General features: G+C 37.8%; 1 protein-coding gene and 1 pseudogene across 6 annotated transcripts in view; both read right to left on the reverse strand.

Annotated features, from left to right (window-relative positions):
• The window catches only part of Dennd1a (DENN domain containing 1A), a 482,983-nt gene that overhangs the window by 423,343 nt on the left and 44,320 nt on the right, over positions 1-15,320 (reverse strand). The gene's annotated exons all lie outside the window — the stretch shown is intronic.
• Positions 233-983, reverse strand: LOC138816581 (STING ER exit protein pseudogene; annotated as a pseudogene).

Genomic DNA, 15,320 nt, shown 5'->3' on the forward strand with positions numbered 1-15,320 from the left:
TAGTTTAAAAAAAATCATTGATGTATTAATAAAGTTTCTACACAACTGAAGAAATTTACATCAAATAGAAAAAAAAAAAACAAAATTTACACAAAGACTAATCCATCTCCTACAAAGCAGGTTAAATGGACTTGAAGACCCCACTAAATATAGTAGTAAATGAGAAGCAAAGTAAATCCTTCTCCTTGAGCATAAATAGAAACCAATCTGTGTAATCAAAAAGCTACTTTTCTTCATGATTTAAGTGCCTGCCTCCAGCCTGGGCTCAGAGAAAGATCCTGGTCACTTAAATTCATTGTCAATCAGTACCCCCTTCATTTTCTGCTTTCTTAGCTCTTGCAGTCACCTTTTGCTCATACCTTTGTACTCCAACTATTCAATTACTTTTGCATTTTTTACATTGGAGTCAGCAACTTCCCTAGCCTCAATCTCTTCTTCCTCTTTATCAATAGTAGACATGGTAACAGGGCTGAACTTGCCCGTGTCTTTAGACCTCCTGGTCAACATCATCTTCTTAGGAAGCTCTTGTTTCTGAGTATGTATGTATGTATGTATGTATGTATGTATGTATGTATGTATGTATGTATGTGTGTGTGTATATATAATTTTTTTTTCCATTTTCCCCAAACACTGACCAAACTTCACTATGGCTCCATCCACAATGAAGGTCACAAGAGCCTTCATTCTTTGGTTGGGACTGGTAGAAGAGCAGTAGTCCATACTTCACACATTTCTTCAATGCCTTCAGGTCTCTGAAGGTACATAATCTCATCTTCTGTTACAAAATTTGTAGTCATGTTTGGCAGCATCAGTCGCACAAGATCAGTCCCAGGACCTCATGGGTAATTTCTCTGACAATCTAGCACCAGGACCATCTAGCCACACAAACAGTAGCAGACGTGGAGGGACTTCTCAGTATTGTAATATTCCTCTCAGTCCCAAATGTCCGAGCAGACAACTGACCAGGATGCTACTTTCAGCATAGTTCAGAGGAGTTGACATAACAGTACGCAGGAGCAACACACAGTAGTGACACCCAAAATTCTAGTTTTCTGACTACACATTTTCACTCATTTACTCATCCATACACTCAAATATCTACTAAATACCTCTGAGTAAACACTGCCCATATTACTGTTAAGATTAAATAAAAGAACAAGGAAGCCAAGCTCAATGGCTAGAATACCAGCTACTCAGAAGGCAAAGGTTAGGAGGATTGCAGTTTGAGACCAGCCAGGGTAGAAAGTTAATAAGACCCCCATCTCAACAATAAAGCTGTTATATATGCCTGTAATCCCAGCCACAAGTACATGGATCCAAGTCTGAGGCCTGTCCTGAGCAAAAATTCTACCTAAAAAATTACTAAAGGACTGAGGCACACACACACACACACACACACACACACACACACACACACACACACACACACACACACACACACACACACACACACACACACACACACACACACACACACACACACACACACACACACACACACACACACACACACACACACACACACACACACAGAATGCTTAATAAAAAAAAGCCTATACAATGTCAGCAATTCTCAAAGCTTCATCACATTGACCAGGTTAAAAATATTAGCCCAAACTGTGCACAGGTAGCTCATGCCTTTAATCCTAGCTACTCTGGAGGGGCAGAGAACTAAGGACTGAAGTTCAAAACAAGCCCAGGCAGGAAAGTCTGTGAAATTCTTATCTCCAATTAAGTGCCAAAAAGCTGGAAATGGAGCTGTAGTTCAACTGGTAGAGGTCTAGCCTTGAGCAAAAAAGCTCTGGGACAGCACCCAGGCCCTGAGTTCAAGCCTCAGGACTGGCATAAAGAAAAATATATATACATATATGTTATATAAATATGTTAATACATTATTGTATAATATATTGTAATGTATATTATTGTACATAAATATATTAACCCTTCTTCTGTCTTTCCAATATAATATACAAATAGAAAACATTCATGAAATTGAGTTGAGACATGTTGGAAATGCCTATTTAGGAGGAACAGAAATGGTTAAGATGAAACTAGATATATCGAAGATGGATCATGGAAGGCTTCATATCGAACTTGGCTTTAGCATGAAGTAAGACCACAGAAAGGTAAATGGAGGGGAATGCTATCGTCTCAGTTGTGCTTTTAAAAGTTGCTCAAATAACAGCATTAAATTATAGTAACCAGAAAAGCAAAAGGAAATGAGAGGAACTATGTGAGCTCCTCATAATCTGCAGCTTTGTGTTGTTTTGGTTCCTTTAAACTTTGGAGAAGCTGAGGTGATCCAATACACCTTTAGAAAGAACAAGTGTTAAACAACCAACACTAATGCACTAAGGACAACAGGAAAACTTAGTATCATCCCTGTTCCTTTTTTTCCACAGTAGAGTTACACTGTATAATAATTATTCTTATTAATCTATAGGGAGCCAACTTTAAAGTCATTAGTTCATTGTTTCTTTTTAATTTGAATAACTCTCAGTAATTAAAGTTTTTATCAGTTACAGAATTCTTCATAGTGAGATAGAAGGGCTGACTTCAAATGCATTAAGCTTCAAGCAAAAACTAACACTCATTAACAAGATTACCTGTTGTGATTAAATAAATACAAACTGTTTGCAAAGTTTGTAAATGAATATAACAACATAAAACTCACCACTTAGCACAAACCTTATTTTATTAGCTCTTCTAGCCCATTTAGAAGATAGGCAATCCCTCATTTTGTTCAACCTCCATTTCCCCAATGTATTACCCAATAAACACTTGTACTTCACTTGCCGCTGCCTTAGTTTACTCAACTGTATCTCCTAAAAACAAGAGGAACAAAACAGCTGTACTTGAAAGCAGCCTTCATCCTAGCTTCACAGTGCTCTGTATCACACTGTGAGTTTCCAATAAGGCATCAAGTTGTAAGTGTTGTACATGTTATGAAATCTCAAGATGGGTCTTTTGGGGAAAACATTAATTACATTTTTAAAAGCTCAGTAAAGGCTGCAATTAATTTATGGAGCCATGAAATGTCTACAAAGGATATCAGTGGTAATACTAGAAAAGGCAAAAGAGTTTCAGTTGGCCTTAAACTACAAAGTTCATGTCTAATTTGGCTGATAAGAGTCAGACCACAGATTTTTTTATTAAATTTGTAAGGGGTCCTAACTGTAGCCGGATCTTAAACTCTATCCTGCTCAACCCACACACACTTCCAGGGTAAAGTAAGACCCTGACCGATGCTTATACAGCTATTCTGTCACCTCAATTTATTTAAGAAAAATTCTCCTTCAAATATTCAAGTTTCAATTTGGCAGTTAATTTCACTCTGCAGTTAAAAGGCACTAGCTGTCAGTCAGATCTCTCACCCAGTTCCCTCCTGAAAAGAAAAACTGACAGATCACAGGAGCTTTCTTTTGTAAACCAATTCTGGAACTTTCATGCTTCTTATTTGTTAGGTTAAAGGTTAAATTGCTGACCTGTGCCCTCCTGCTTAGCGGCCTTCCCCTTTTTCTGTAAAGCTTTATTTGGGGGCTGTATTTACATGGATTAGTCCCTTTTCACGCTAAGAAGGAATCTGTTCACAGCCAAAGCCTTAGTTCTGGTTGTACAAAAAGCAGCCACAATTATTCACCACCAGACAATGACCATATTGTGAATTTACAAAAAACCCACCCCAGCCATGGAAAGATCTGTTCTTGCTGCACAAAACAATAGAAGAAAAATCTTATCAAGCATTCAAGAGAAAGCAAACAAAGCAAGCCCACTGTGAACTTGATGAAGATGTCAAGCTCCTTTAAAATATATATATATAAATCAACAAAGAGGGGTTTTCTTGTAAAGTCTTGGGAGTGAGACATTTTCTACTCTGAGTTTCCCTTTCTGGTTAAACACAGTCAGGAGCAGCAGACATTGACAACCAAGACCAATAAATGCTGCCATTTTCTAAGCACACTTACAAACACTTTTAATAGCACAATGCAAGTAGGCTTTCTTTTCCAAATATGTCCAGTGCAGATGCCAGGGAAATCATTCTCAAGCTAGTACCATACTACTAGGCTCTTTGAGCAAAAGCAAAATTTTTGTCCCAACCTTTATGAAATGAACAGAGGCTAGCTTCCCAAGCTATTAAAAAAAATAGTAATTTTTTAAATTATTTTTAATCTAAAGATTCTTGGGACACCTGACGTAGTCTATGCCTGCAACCTCAGCACTCAGAGGCTGAGGCAAGAAGACTGAGAGTTTGAGGCCAGCCTGAGCAACATAGCAAGACCTTGTCTCAAAAAAATAGAAATAGCCATTGGGATGAATAAAACCATAGCCCCAACAAGTTTCCTTCACCTGACATCCATCAAATATAATTCACACCCTGTGTCTGTGGCTAGTCTGAATGCTCTGAAACCCCAGCCACAGAGACAAATTTTTACCAGGAACATTTTATCCTTATGAGGTGAAGATTTCACAGTCAATACAAGAATAAAGTCCAGCTGTCAAGGAAAACAAGAGAGCAAATACAAAGAATTTCTCCCATTGACAAGTCTTTAGGAAGGTGGTTTCTATGTTGTTTAGCCTAACAACATGACCTAAATCCTCCATCAGTAGAAATGTTCCTCAAGTAAACCAGAATAGTAAAACTTAGTGATTAAAAAGAAAAATAGGCATTAAAAGCAACCTAAAATTCTCTAAAATGTGACTTTCTTAAAGTTATAGTACTTAAATTATAGCGCAAACTACTAATACGTCCAAGTGTCTTCTGTTTTTCTCTAAGAAAATGACTCACTTTGAGGTTGCTTATGCATTTGGGCCTTTAAAAAAAAAAAGACATTTTCATCCATAATATAGTTTCTCTTTGACACAGCCCTTTTCAGTCTTCTCTGTTCCTCTACCTTCCTCCTGGCAAAGGCAATAAAATTTGTCCTCAAAGGCCAAAAACTTGAACTGAGGGCATCTAAAGTGGCTGACTAAGCACTTGCCTAACAAGCTTGAGGTCCTGGGTTCATGCCCCCATCCCACCCCCAAGACAATTCCACAAACTTAACAACAGCTTTGTCTTGTTTCAAAAGGAATTGAATTTACATATCTAATTATAAGGAACTGATTCTAAAACTCTGTCGCTGCCATCAAAAACTAATAAAAGGGGCTGGGGCTGTGGTTTAGTGGCAAAGTGCTGGGTTTGATTCCTCAGTACTACATACATAGAAAAAGCCAAAAGTGGGGCTGTGGCTCAAGTGGGTAGAGTGCTAACCTTCAGCAAAAGAAGCTTGGTACAGTGCCCAGGCCCAGAATCCAAGCCCCGGGACTGGCAAAACAAAAAAAAAAACAAAAAACTAATAAAAAAAAGTTTTGTGATAAAAATTGAGGTCTTTCTGTCATTTAAACTGTATAACTATTGCAAGTTTTCCACTAGTAATAGTCAAAACTTAGAAATGGAAATGACAGATGACTGTAGTCTATCACTTTCTCAAACTTTCTGCAATTCTTTGTCTTCATTTTTTATTGTTATTATAAAGATAATATAAGAGGTCTTTTGTCTTTTTATAGCATTTTTAATGTCGTGATCAGTGCTGCACAAAAAAATGAGACAATGCTCGCCAATGACCCTACTACAAGATATGCAGAAATCATTTCTAGACAGCCAAAGTTCAGTGCTCCAGAAGCTTGCTTAATGTGACCTACAAAATTTATGATCCCAAGAAAATTAAGATGGCACTACAAGGAACAGAACACAAAGTAGGAAGTACTTAAACTCCTTCCCAACTTCTAGGAGGAATGAGATTAGGGCACAAGCTACACTCAAAGTCAATTCAAATGTAAATGCTTTGCTTCCTCTCAAACAAAGATAAACTCCCTCAGAGTTAATAGTTTCTCCCAAAGAGATTCATCTCTCTTTTCAACTTTGAGGTATGTTTTGGAGAAAAGGAAGAAACACATGGTGGGGCTTAGAGCAAAACCTTTTAAATTCTTTGTCATAAAAGCTGCAGAGTAAACGACATTTCCTTTACTAATCCTTAGCACACTTGTTAAACTGAGTGTGCTGACAACTTTGCCATTGCAATCACATTTGGTTTCTAACAAGTTAAAAAAAAAAATTTGGTTGTACTAAATTGTATTACCATCTTCCTTGAGCACAAGTGAGAATTTATGCTGCCTTCACAAACTGTTGAAAGAGGCACTCCCTAGGGAGAAATAACTTTTGGCACATTGCATTGCAAAGATAAAGTTACAAAAGCAAGTTAAAATATCTCTCTCACCGCACATTTTTTTTTCTCTCTCTCTATCCTCCCAACCCCACAACTCTACTTGCCCGACCCCAAGTACGGTCACAGGAACTGTGTTAGAAGACCCTCACTGTTAAGTTCAAATTCTGGAAGACTTTTAACTATATAATTTTTTTAATCAACTTAAAAAAGAAGTTTTCCATGGAGCTGGAAATATTTGAACAAACATCTATGTTGCTTCACCAAAAGAGAAAAGGGAGGTGGGGGGGGGGGGAGTCATTACCAAGAATTTCAAAGCCTCTATAGTCTTCCCAAGCTATGGAAAATAATAAACTGTCCTTTTGTTGTCAAGAGGCTGAAAAGAGTGAAAAACAAGGATTTGAATTGATTTGACAAGAGAAGAAAACTGACTAAGCACTGTTTTAGAATTAGTATTTTATTCAATTCTCTTGGCAACCCTAAAAGAACAGGATTATCAAACTTACCTTGCATATAAGAAAATTCAACCCATATAAGAAAAAAAAAAAATGGGTAACTTCCCTAAGGTCAAACTGCTATTAGCTACAGAGCTACAATTCAGATCCAAGTCCAAAGCTCTTACCACTACATTTATGCTTCTGCTAAAAGAGAGAGCAGAAAAACAGCTTTTAGTGACACAAATTTCATGATGCCAGACCACCAGGCAATTTCCCAGGGGTGGCAAAAAAAAAAGCCTAAAATGCAAAAAGTACAGGCTGCTGTCAAGGCCTGGGGTAAATGCCTCATTGTACTCAGAGAAGTCTGATGGACACTTACTAAATGGAGAGGAAAAGGCATTCCTTGATGGTAGGACAAATGTGAGTGTGCCTTCCTTTAAACTTTTCATCCTAAGCACATCTGCTCATAGAAAAGGCAGAATAACATCTTCAAGAAAAATCTTTAGAAAGAAAATGACAACAGAACTCCTACATTTAACAAAATGCCCTCACTCCTAGATCTACACACAGATTTCCATTAAACAAAGAGAATGGAACAGTCATTCAATCCACTGAAAATGATAAGACTGCAAAAGCTAATCTAAATATAGAAGTTCTCTGTGTTAAGCACCAACAAATAGGTACTAATAGGTACTAGATATTAGGGACATATCTGTGAATCAAATAGAGAGAGCTCCAGCTCCCTTTGTCGAGGGAGCATGACTGCACAGATCTCCCTCAAACTAATCAGAAAGGCATATTTTTATTAATAAAAGCATAAACAAATATTCCTTCATGACTGCGCAAATGCTTTCCTTCTTCTAGGACCCATCTCTAACACCTACCCACAAGCCGACTTAGGATAATTGTTGGATGGATGAATTTTGATGGAGGAAGGCAGTACTAGGGTGTGTACTCAGGACCTTGCACTTGTGAAGGCAGGTGCTCTATAACTTAAGCCATGCCTCTAGCTGTTTGTGCTTGTTTGTTTTTTGTTTGTTTGTTTGTTGAATGGGTCTCACATACTTATCCTCAGGCTGGCCTGGACCTTGATACTATTTAAGCTGGGATGGCAGGTGCACACCTCTGCCATCTGGTTATTATTGGTTGAAATGGAATCTCAGGTACTTTTTGCCCAGGCTGGACTTGAACTGTGTTCTTCACGTCTGGCTCCACTTCAATCAGTGATATTTTTCCCCCTTGTTTTTCAAAACAAGGGGAGGAAATAGAGTTCAGTTTCATAAGTCAGTTTACACTGGGTTTAGACATGAACTTTTATCCTTTAACAGTCCTAGAGAAGCACAAATAAAACCTTGAATCACTTGCATCTCCACTTAACAAACACAAGAGAAATTTTGTTTATGTGATACTGAGGAATCAAACCCAGGACTTCATGCATGCCAGGTAAGCACTCTACCACAAAGCTATATTCCCAGCCCCCATAAGAGAAATTAGGTAAAATTGTTCCAGGGTCCACACAGAGGTTTAAGAAATTGTTTAAAGGCCTAAATTGGACTTCTGGGGAAGCTGGAGGCAAGGAAGAAACTGAGTGAAGCTTTCTCAAAGGCCCTGGGCCAGGAACTCCCTCAGGATCAACTCAATACCCTGCTACCAAATAAACAAAATCACAAAGCCCACCATACAGCAGCTGATGCTCCACCAGGTCAGACTCCTGATGTTCCTCAGTTGCTAGTTTGAAGAAACAAAAACAGTCCAAATCATTTTCCTTCAAAGAGAGGTATGTGGTTTTTTTTTCTCTCTCATTTAATCCTCACAATACTGTATTATCACCATTCCCATTTTATAGTTCAAGAAACTAAGAAAGAGAGCTTCTTAAGTCATTGATATGAAGTCATACAATCCATTCAGAAATAAATCTGATTGAGATCAAATTTCACTATATCATATTGGAAGAGGATGTATCTTCCAGGGAGATGCATTTTATTAACCAAAAACATTTAGTAGGAAAGGAGAATAAATTAAATGTTTGTTGCTTAGCTGCTTTTCAACTTCACTGAAGAGCATGATGAAAATACAGTATTTTTCATTTTAGTCTGTGTAGTAAATCCCAAATATTCTTGTCAGTTTTTCTTTCCAGATATAATTTTTTCTTTCAAGATAAGTAAAACCTAACAAATTAATGGAAATTTCCTTTGATGTCTAAGAAGCCAATTCTGAGTATGAGAGGTTATTATTGCTTAGGACAGAAAGCTGGGCTAAATGTACACTAAACTAGAGACCATATTCCAGAAATGAGCTGTTTTAGTAAATCTCTGATACTAGTTTAATTTTTTTTCAGACCTAGATCATCTCACAAATGAACAGTTTAAAAATTCTGGAAACTGAGCACTGATCACTGGGTTATTGTTGAACTGTGACATATAAATGGAAGAAGAAAAAAAAACTAAAAACCAAAAAACTACAGGTTGATCACAAATTGTTAAAGTGCCCAAAGTGGTATTCTGAGAACAATTCAGAATAAATCCTATATTTTATAAATAAGAAAGTCAATCAATTCAGACAATTTTCTTTTCATCAAGTAAGTTTTCATGTCTTTTTTTTTTTTTTTTTTTTTTAATGGTAAGTCATGGGGCTTGCATTCATGGCATGGGTGTTGTCCTGGAGTTTTTATGCTCAAGACCAGTACTCGATCACTAAGCCACAACTCTACTTTTGGTTTTCTGGTGGTTAACTGGAGATAACAGTCTCACAAACTCTCTTGACCAGACTGGCTTTGAATCTCTATCCTCAGATCTCAGCCTTCTGAGTAACTAGGATTACAACTGTGAGCCAGGCAAATTTTCATATCTTTCATGTAACAATCATTATATTATGTATCAAAAGATTTAATCTCTTACTGACATCATAGTTGCAGAAAGTTTTTTGTTGTTGTTGTTGTTTTAATTTAGGGATGATGCTATCACTACACAAGCATGCCTAGATTGTAACTGGTCCAGTGTTAAGATGTTTTAATACATATCACTAATCTACAAAACAACCCACCAAGTAGATAAAAGTACCATTTGGACAATGGGCCAGCTAGAACTCGGTTTAAAAAACTTTCCCAAGGTCAAACAATTAATAAGTGGCAAAAGAATCTGAACTCAAAGCCTACAGACTTGCCATTACATTGTTTTTATTATAAAGTATCCTCAGTTACTTAATGACATTGTTATAATCTAGGCAGCAATTAATGTGAATCTATTTTCTCCTCAAATAGGATTTCATGATAGCTGCAATTTCTAATGCTTATGAACACATTAAAGGTTAAAAAAAAACTGTCTTTAAATTGAGCAACTTATTAAAGTCTCCTGCTGGGCAAAGCAAGCTCATGGTGATATCTTCAGTAAAGCTTTTTTTTTCTAATGAAAGCCTTTGGCAGACTGCATGTTTTCAATGTAACCAAAAGGATGAGTTGCAAAATGTGTTGTAAAATAATACCAAAAGAAGTTCAAAAGCTAGAATACAATTTCCTAAAGGTTTTTGGGGTTTTGGGGGGGTTGGGGTTTTTTTTTTTTCTTCATTTTCTTCAAAGTCTTCTAAGCATTTAAAACATACGACCTAGTTTGTTTTGTAGAGCTAGCACTCCACATTTTATAGTCCTGCACAGTGCTGAGCCTACAGTGAATGTCTGAAGAACAGGTGAATTAAGAATTCGATGGATGAGGGGCTGGGAATGTGGCTTAGTGGTAGAGTGCTTTCCTTGTATCCATGAACCCCTTGGTTCAATTCCTCAGTACTACATAAACAGAAAAATCTGGAAGTGGTGCTATAATAGTAGAATGCTAGCCTTGAGCAGAAGCAGCTCAGGGACAATGACCAGGCCCTGAGTTCAAGTCCCAGAGCTGGCAAAAAAAAAAGAATTAGATTGGTGATAATGTTGCAATCAAGTGATTCCTGGAAAATCAACTTTATCTGGTATATGGTAGTTTTCAAGAAAGTTGTTCAAGAAAGCTGAAGATCTAAACTTATTTTTCATTTTCTTTCTTTCTTTCCTTCCTTCCTTCATTCCTTTCTTTCTTTCTCTCTTTCTTTCTTTCTTTCCTATTCTGGGGCTTGAACTCAGAGCCTAAGTATTGCCCCTAAGCTTTTGTGCTCATAGCTATCGCTCTACCACTTGAGCCATGGCTCAACTTCCAGCTTTTTGGTGGCTAAAGACTCACAGCTTCCTGCCCTAGCTAGATTAGAATCTCAATTGTCAGATATCAGCCTCCTGAGTAGCTAGGATTACAGATGTGAGCCGCCATAACCCAGGAATAATCTACATCCCTAATCATTGAAACTTCAGTCATTTCCATTGAAAGTGTTTCCAAACCAGATTATGCATTTCTTTGCTTTTTTAAAAAGAATATCATGAATGTTCATTTTTCTTGATGGCTGCAATGAACACATACTCTTTTCCATATCCAACCTTTCTTCCTCTAGTACCAGACCCAGACTTTCCTCTGAAGAACTACTATACCCCCTTCTTAGACTATGGGATCCAAGTAACACTGAATAACACATACACACACAAACACATACACACACACACACTCTCTCTCTCTCTCTCTCTCTCTCTCTCTCTCTCTCTCTCTCTCTCTCTCTCTCTCTCTCTCTCTCTCTCTCTCTCTCTCTCTCTCTCTCTCTCCTTCATCCACCAACAAATGGAGAATGGGCACATGAGCCAAGTAAGCCTATACTCAACCCTAAGACTATGGCTCAAAATACTAGTTAAATTGGTAGAACATAAGGTTGGATTCATTAGAAGATATCTTTGCCATTGTATTAAGAGCACTTGTCCAGAAATGAACTAAATAAAGAAGACAGAGGATCATGAGATAAAGATAAGGCAAGTTTCTGAAAGCATGAATAGAAGATGTAGATTTAGTGAAACCACTACAAGACTCTGTCTTTGGAACCAATAAATTTTCTTTTATGTGAAAGTCAGCTTTAGCTGTTGCCATTTATAATGAAAAGAAACTAACCAAACCAATACAATGATTTAACATTAGTAACATAATCACTAACTTGCTTTGCACCATAATACAGACAAATCCTCCAGCCATACCAAAAGCACTTAAGGTATAAGCTAAAAGTCTTTCTCTAAATAAAGGATTTAAGTTTTAATGCAGGGACTCAGAAGTATACTTAGGTTAAGTTATTTTAACTTACTGTTTGTCAGCAATGTTTAGTTGATAATGGTTACTTAGGATCAGAGTTCTACAGATATATAAACTCTTGCCTTAAACTAAAATAATTCAAAATAACAACAGCTCATATTTCTAAAGAACTTTTCAGGTCCCATGCATCATGCATTCCCATTTAATCCTTGCAACTGCATTAAGGTGCTATTTGTGCCCCCTTTTTCTTTTTTTTTTTTTTTAACTTTTTTTTTGTGTGTGTGAAAATACTGTACAGAGGGGTTACAATTACATGGGCAAGATAATGAGTACATTTCTTATCAAGCATTGTAGCCTCCTCCTTTGTTTCCCCTTCCCACCCCTTCCTCACCCCCGCCCCCCACCAGTTGTAAAGTTCGTTTTCAACATAAAGACTTGTACATATGGGTCCACCTGTATCCCTATTTAAACAATTTGTTTTTTCCCTTCCCCTCCACAAATTATAACATCAAATACAGTGAAAACAGGGGTTATTTCATAACTGGTTCTCAGAGAATGTAGCTCTGGCACTTGTAGGGGACTTGTTTTTAAAATTCAAAAGTACACACAAGCTGAGTGCCAATGATTCAAATCTGTAATCCTAGCTACTCAGGAGGCTGAGATTTGAGGACTGCTGTTCAAAGCCAGCCCAGGCTTAAAAGTCCTGATAAGACTATTATCTCCAATTAACCACAGAAGTGGCACTGTGACTCAAAGAGGCAGAGCACTAGCTTTGAGGCCCTGAGTTCAAGCTACCACAACACACACACACACACACACACACACACACACAATTCACACACACACACACACACACAATCACACACACACAATTCACACACAATCACCCATACACACAGAGCAATCCTTTTTTTTTTTTTTCTTGGGGGAGGGGGGGCGGGTGTACCAGTTCTGGCTGGGCACTGTCCCTGAGCTTTTCTGCTCAAGGCTAGCACTCTCACTTGAGCCTCAGCTCCACTTCTGGGGCTTAAAAGTCCTGATAAGACTATTATCTCCAATTAACCACAGAAGTGGCACTGTGACTCAAAGAGGCAGAGCACTAGCTTTGAGGCCCTGAGTTCAAGCTACCACAACACACACACACACACACACACACACACACACACACACAATTCACACACACACACACAATCACACACACACAATTCACACACAATCACCCATACACACAGAGCAATCCTTTTTTTTTTTTCTTGGGGGAGGGGGGGCGGGTGTACCAGTTCTGGCTGGGCACTGTCCCTGAGCTTTTCTGCTCAAGGCTAGCACTCTCACTTGAGCCTCAGCTCCACTTCTGGGGTTTTTTGGTGACTGATTCAAGATCCATTTCTGCCTGGGGTGGCTTGGAACCATAATCTTCAGATCTCAGTATGCTGAGTAGCTAAGGTTAAAGGTATGAGCCACCAACACCCAGACAACAATCCATTGAAAAAAAAAAATTAAGTGAAGCCAATGCCAGTGGCTCATACCTGTAATCCTAGCTACTCAGAAGCTGAGATCTGAGGATCGCAATTCAAAGCCATCCCAGACAGAAAAGTCCTGAGACTCTTATCTCCAATAAACTACTCAAAAAAAAAAAAAAAAAAAAAAGGCCAAAGTGGTGCTGTGACTCAAGTGTTCTAGCATGCTGGAACATTAAGAGGCTCAGGGACAGCACCCATACCCTGAGTTCAAGCCCCAAGACTAGCAAAAAAATGTCAATGAACTCACTGCTTGTATAGATTTTAAGGTTGAGTACATCAGTGAACTCCTGGTCTACCTAAAAAGCTAATAGCCTAACACTGTAAACCAAGTACACGTGCATGCATGCACACACACACACACACACACACACACACACACACACACACACACACACACAAAACTCATGTAATTGTCTTCATAAAATTTTTATATGAATATAATCAGACTAGAATTCAAGTCCTAATTCTGTTGTCTGGACAACTCACTTCCCATTCTAAGCTTTAATCATTCAGTATTTGAGAGCCTATTATTTACCATGTACTTATCTTGCTTCTGAACTATACAGATACAATGAAGACATAATTTCTGTTCTCATGGAGCCCTGTTTTCATACCTATATAATTGACATAGCACTTCTAACTTCATTAGGTGATGGAGAAATGTTTTATTATAATGAGCTCTCACTGGACTCACTTCTGGTTTAAAGAAATAATCATTATCATAGCAATTTTAAGTAAAAGAAACAAGGTCCACTACAATTCTGAAAGTTACTCTGACTTTTACCAAATCAGTTTAAAACATACAGTGAGAGCTGGGCATGATAGTATAGGCTGTAATCCCACTACTCAGGAGGCTAAGGCACAACAGCATGGGCTGCATAGTGAAATCCAGTCTCAAAACACTAAAAAAGGGAAGAGAAGGCATAACTCAAATGGTAGAGTGCTAACAGTGAGCAAAAAAGCAGAGAGCACAAAGCCCTGAGTTCAAATTCTGGTACAGGCCCAAAAATAACAAAATAAAACTATTATTTTAAAATAAAAATCAAATTAACTACAATGAAATGAAGTATCCCACACCTGTATCCTAAATCAGACTTTTTCAAACCAGCATGTCAAATACTTAGACTTTGGAAAAATTGCAAAACTGTTTTTAATAATTTATTCTTAGTGAATGGAAATTTATTCCAATTATACTACTAAGAAAAAACAAAGTTCATACCTAACACTCCATGAGAAAAAATCACTTTCACTGGAAAATTCAAGAGAAGAAAAGAAAGTGGTACTGACTTACCAGAGACTTGTAAGAATCCCTTGTATAACTCATAAAACTCCACTTTTTGACACTAGTGACTTCTCTTTCCCTACATTCATATTACCTCAGGTTTTGTTTTTTTTAAATCCTCATCACTGATTGCTTGTACAGCAATTTGAAAATGCCTCACCAAATGAACTTAAAATACTAGTTCTACTGAATAGGGGAAGAGAAAGAGATAGCTGAAAGGATAGATATTACCAAAATATATCATGCACATGTGTGAAAATTTCAAAATGAAAACTATTAACAAGGTATCAACCTGGCATCAGTGGCTCACACTTATAATCCTGGCTATTCACGAGTTAGAGAGCAGAATATTGTGGTTTGAAGCCAACGTGGGCATAAAAGTCCATTGAGAATCCATCTCCAATGTACTAGATGCATTGCTCAAGTGGTAAGAGCACCAGCCATAAGCAAACAAGCAAGTGAAACCACCCTGAGTTCAAGCCATGGTATTGGCACACACAAAAAAAGTTGATTCTAAGCTTGGAAGTTGTCCAAACTTGGCAAGTCCACCTTCTTTGACCTTCACTTTCCTCACACTTGAGAACTGTTTCAAAGTTACAGTAAAAAATATGACTGGGGAAGCCTTTTTTTCTGGGATGGAGCCATGGCTCAAATGGTTGAGCACTTGGCTAGCAAGTATGAAGCCTTGAATTCGAACCCCAGTAGTTTCAGAAAGAGAGAAATGAAGAGAAAGAGAA

The sequence above is a fragment of the Dipodomys merriami genome, unplaced genomic scaffold, assembly GCF_024711535.1.
Source record: "Dipodomys merriami isolate MVZ:Mamm:240054 unplaced genomic scaffold, mDipMer1.0.p SCAF_11, whole genome shotgun sequence".
Classification (NCBI taxonomy): Eukaryota; Metazoa; Chordata; class Mammalia; order Rodentia; family Heteromyidae; genus Dipodomys; species Dipodomys merriami.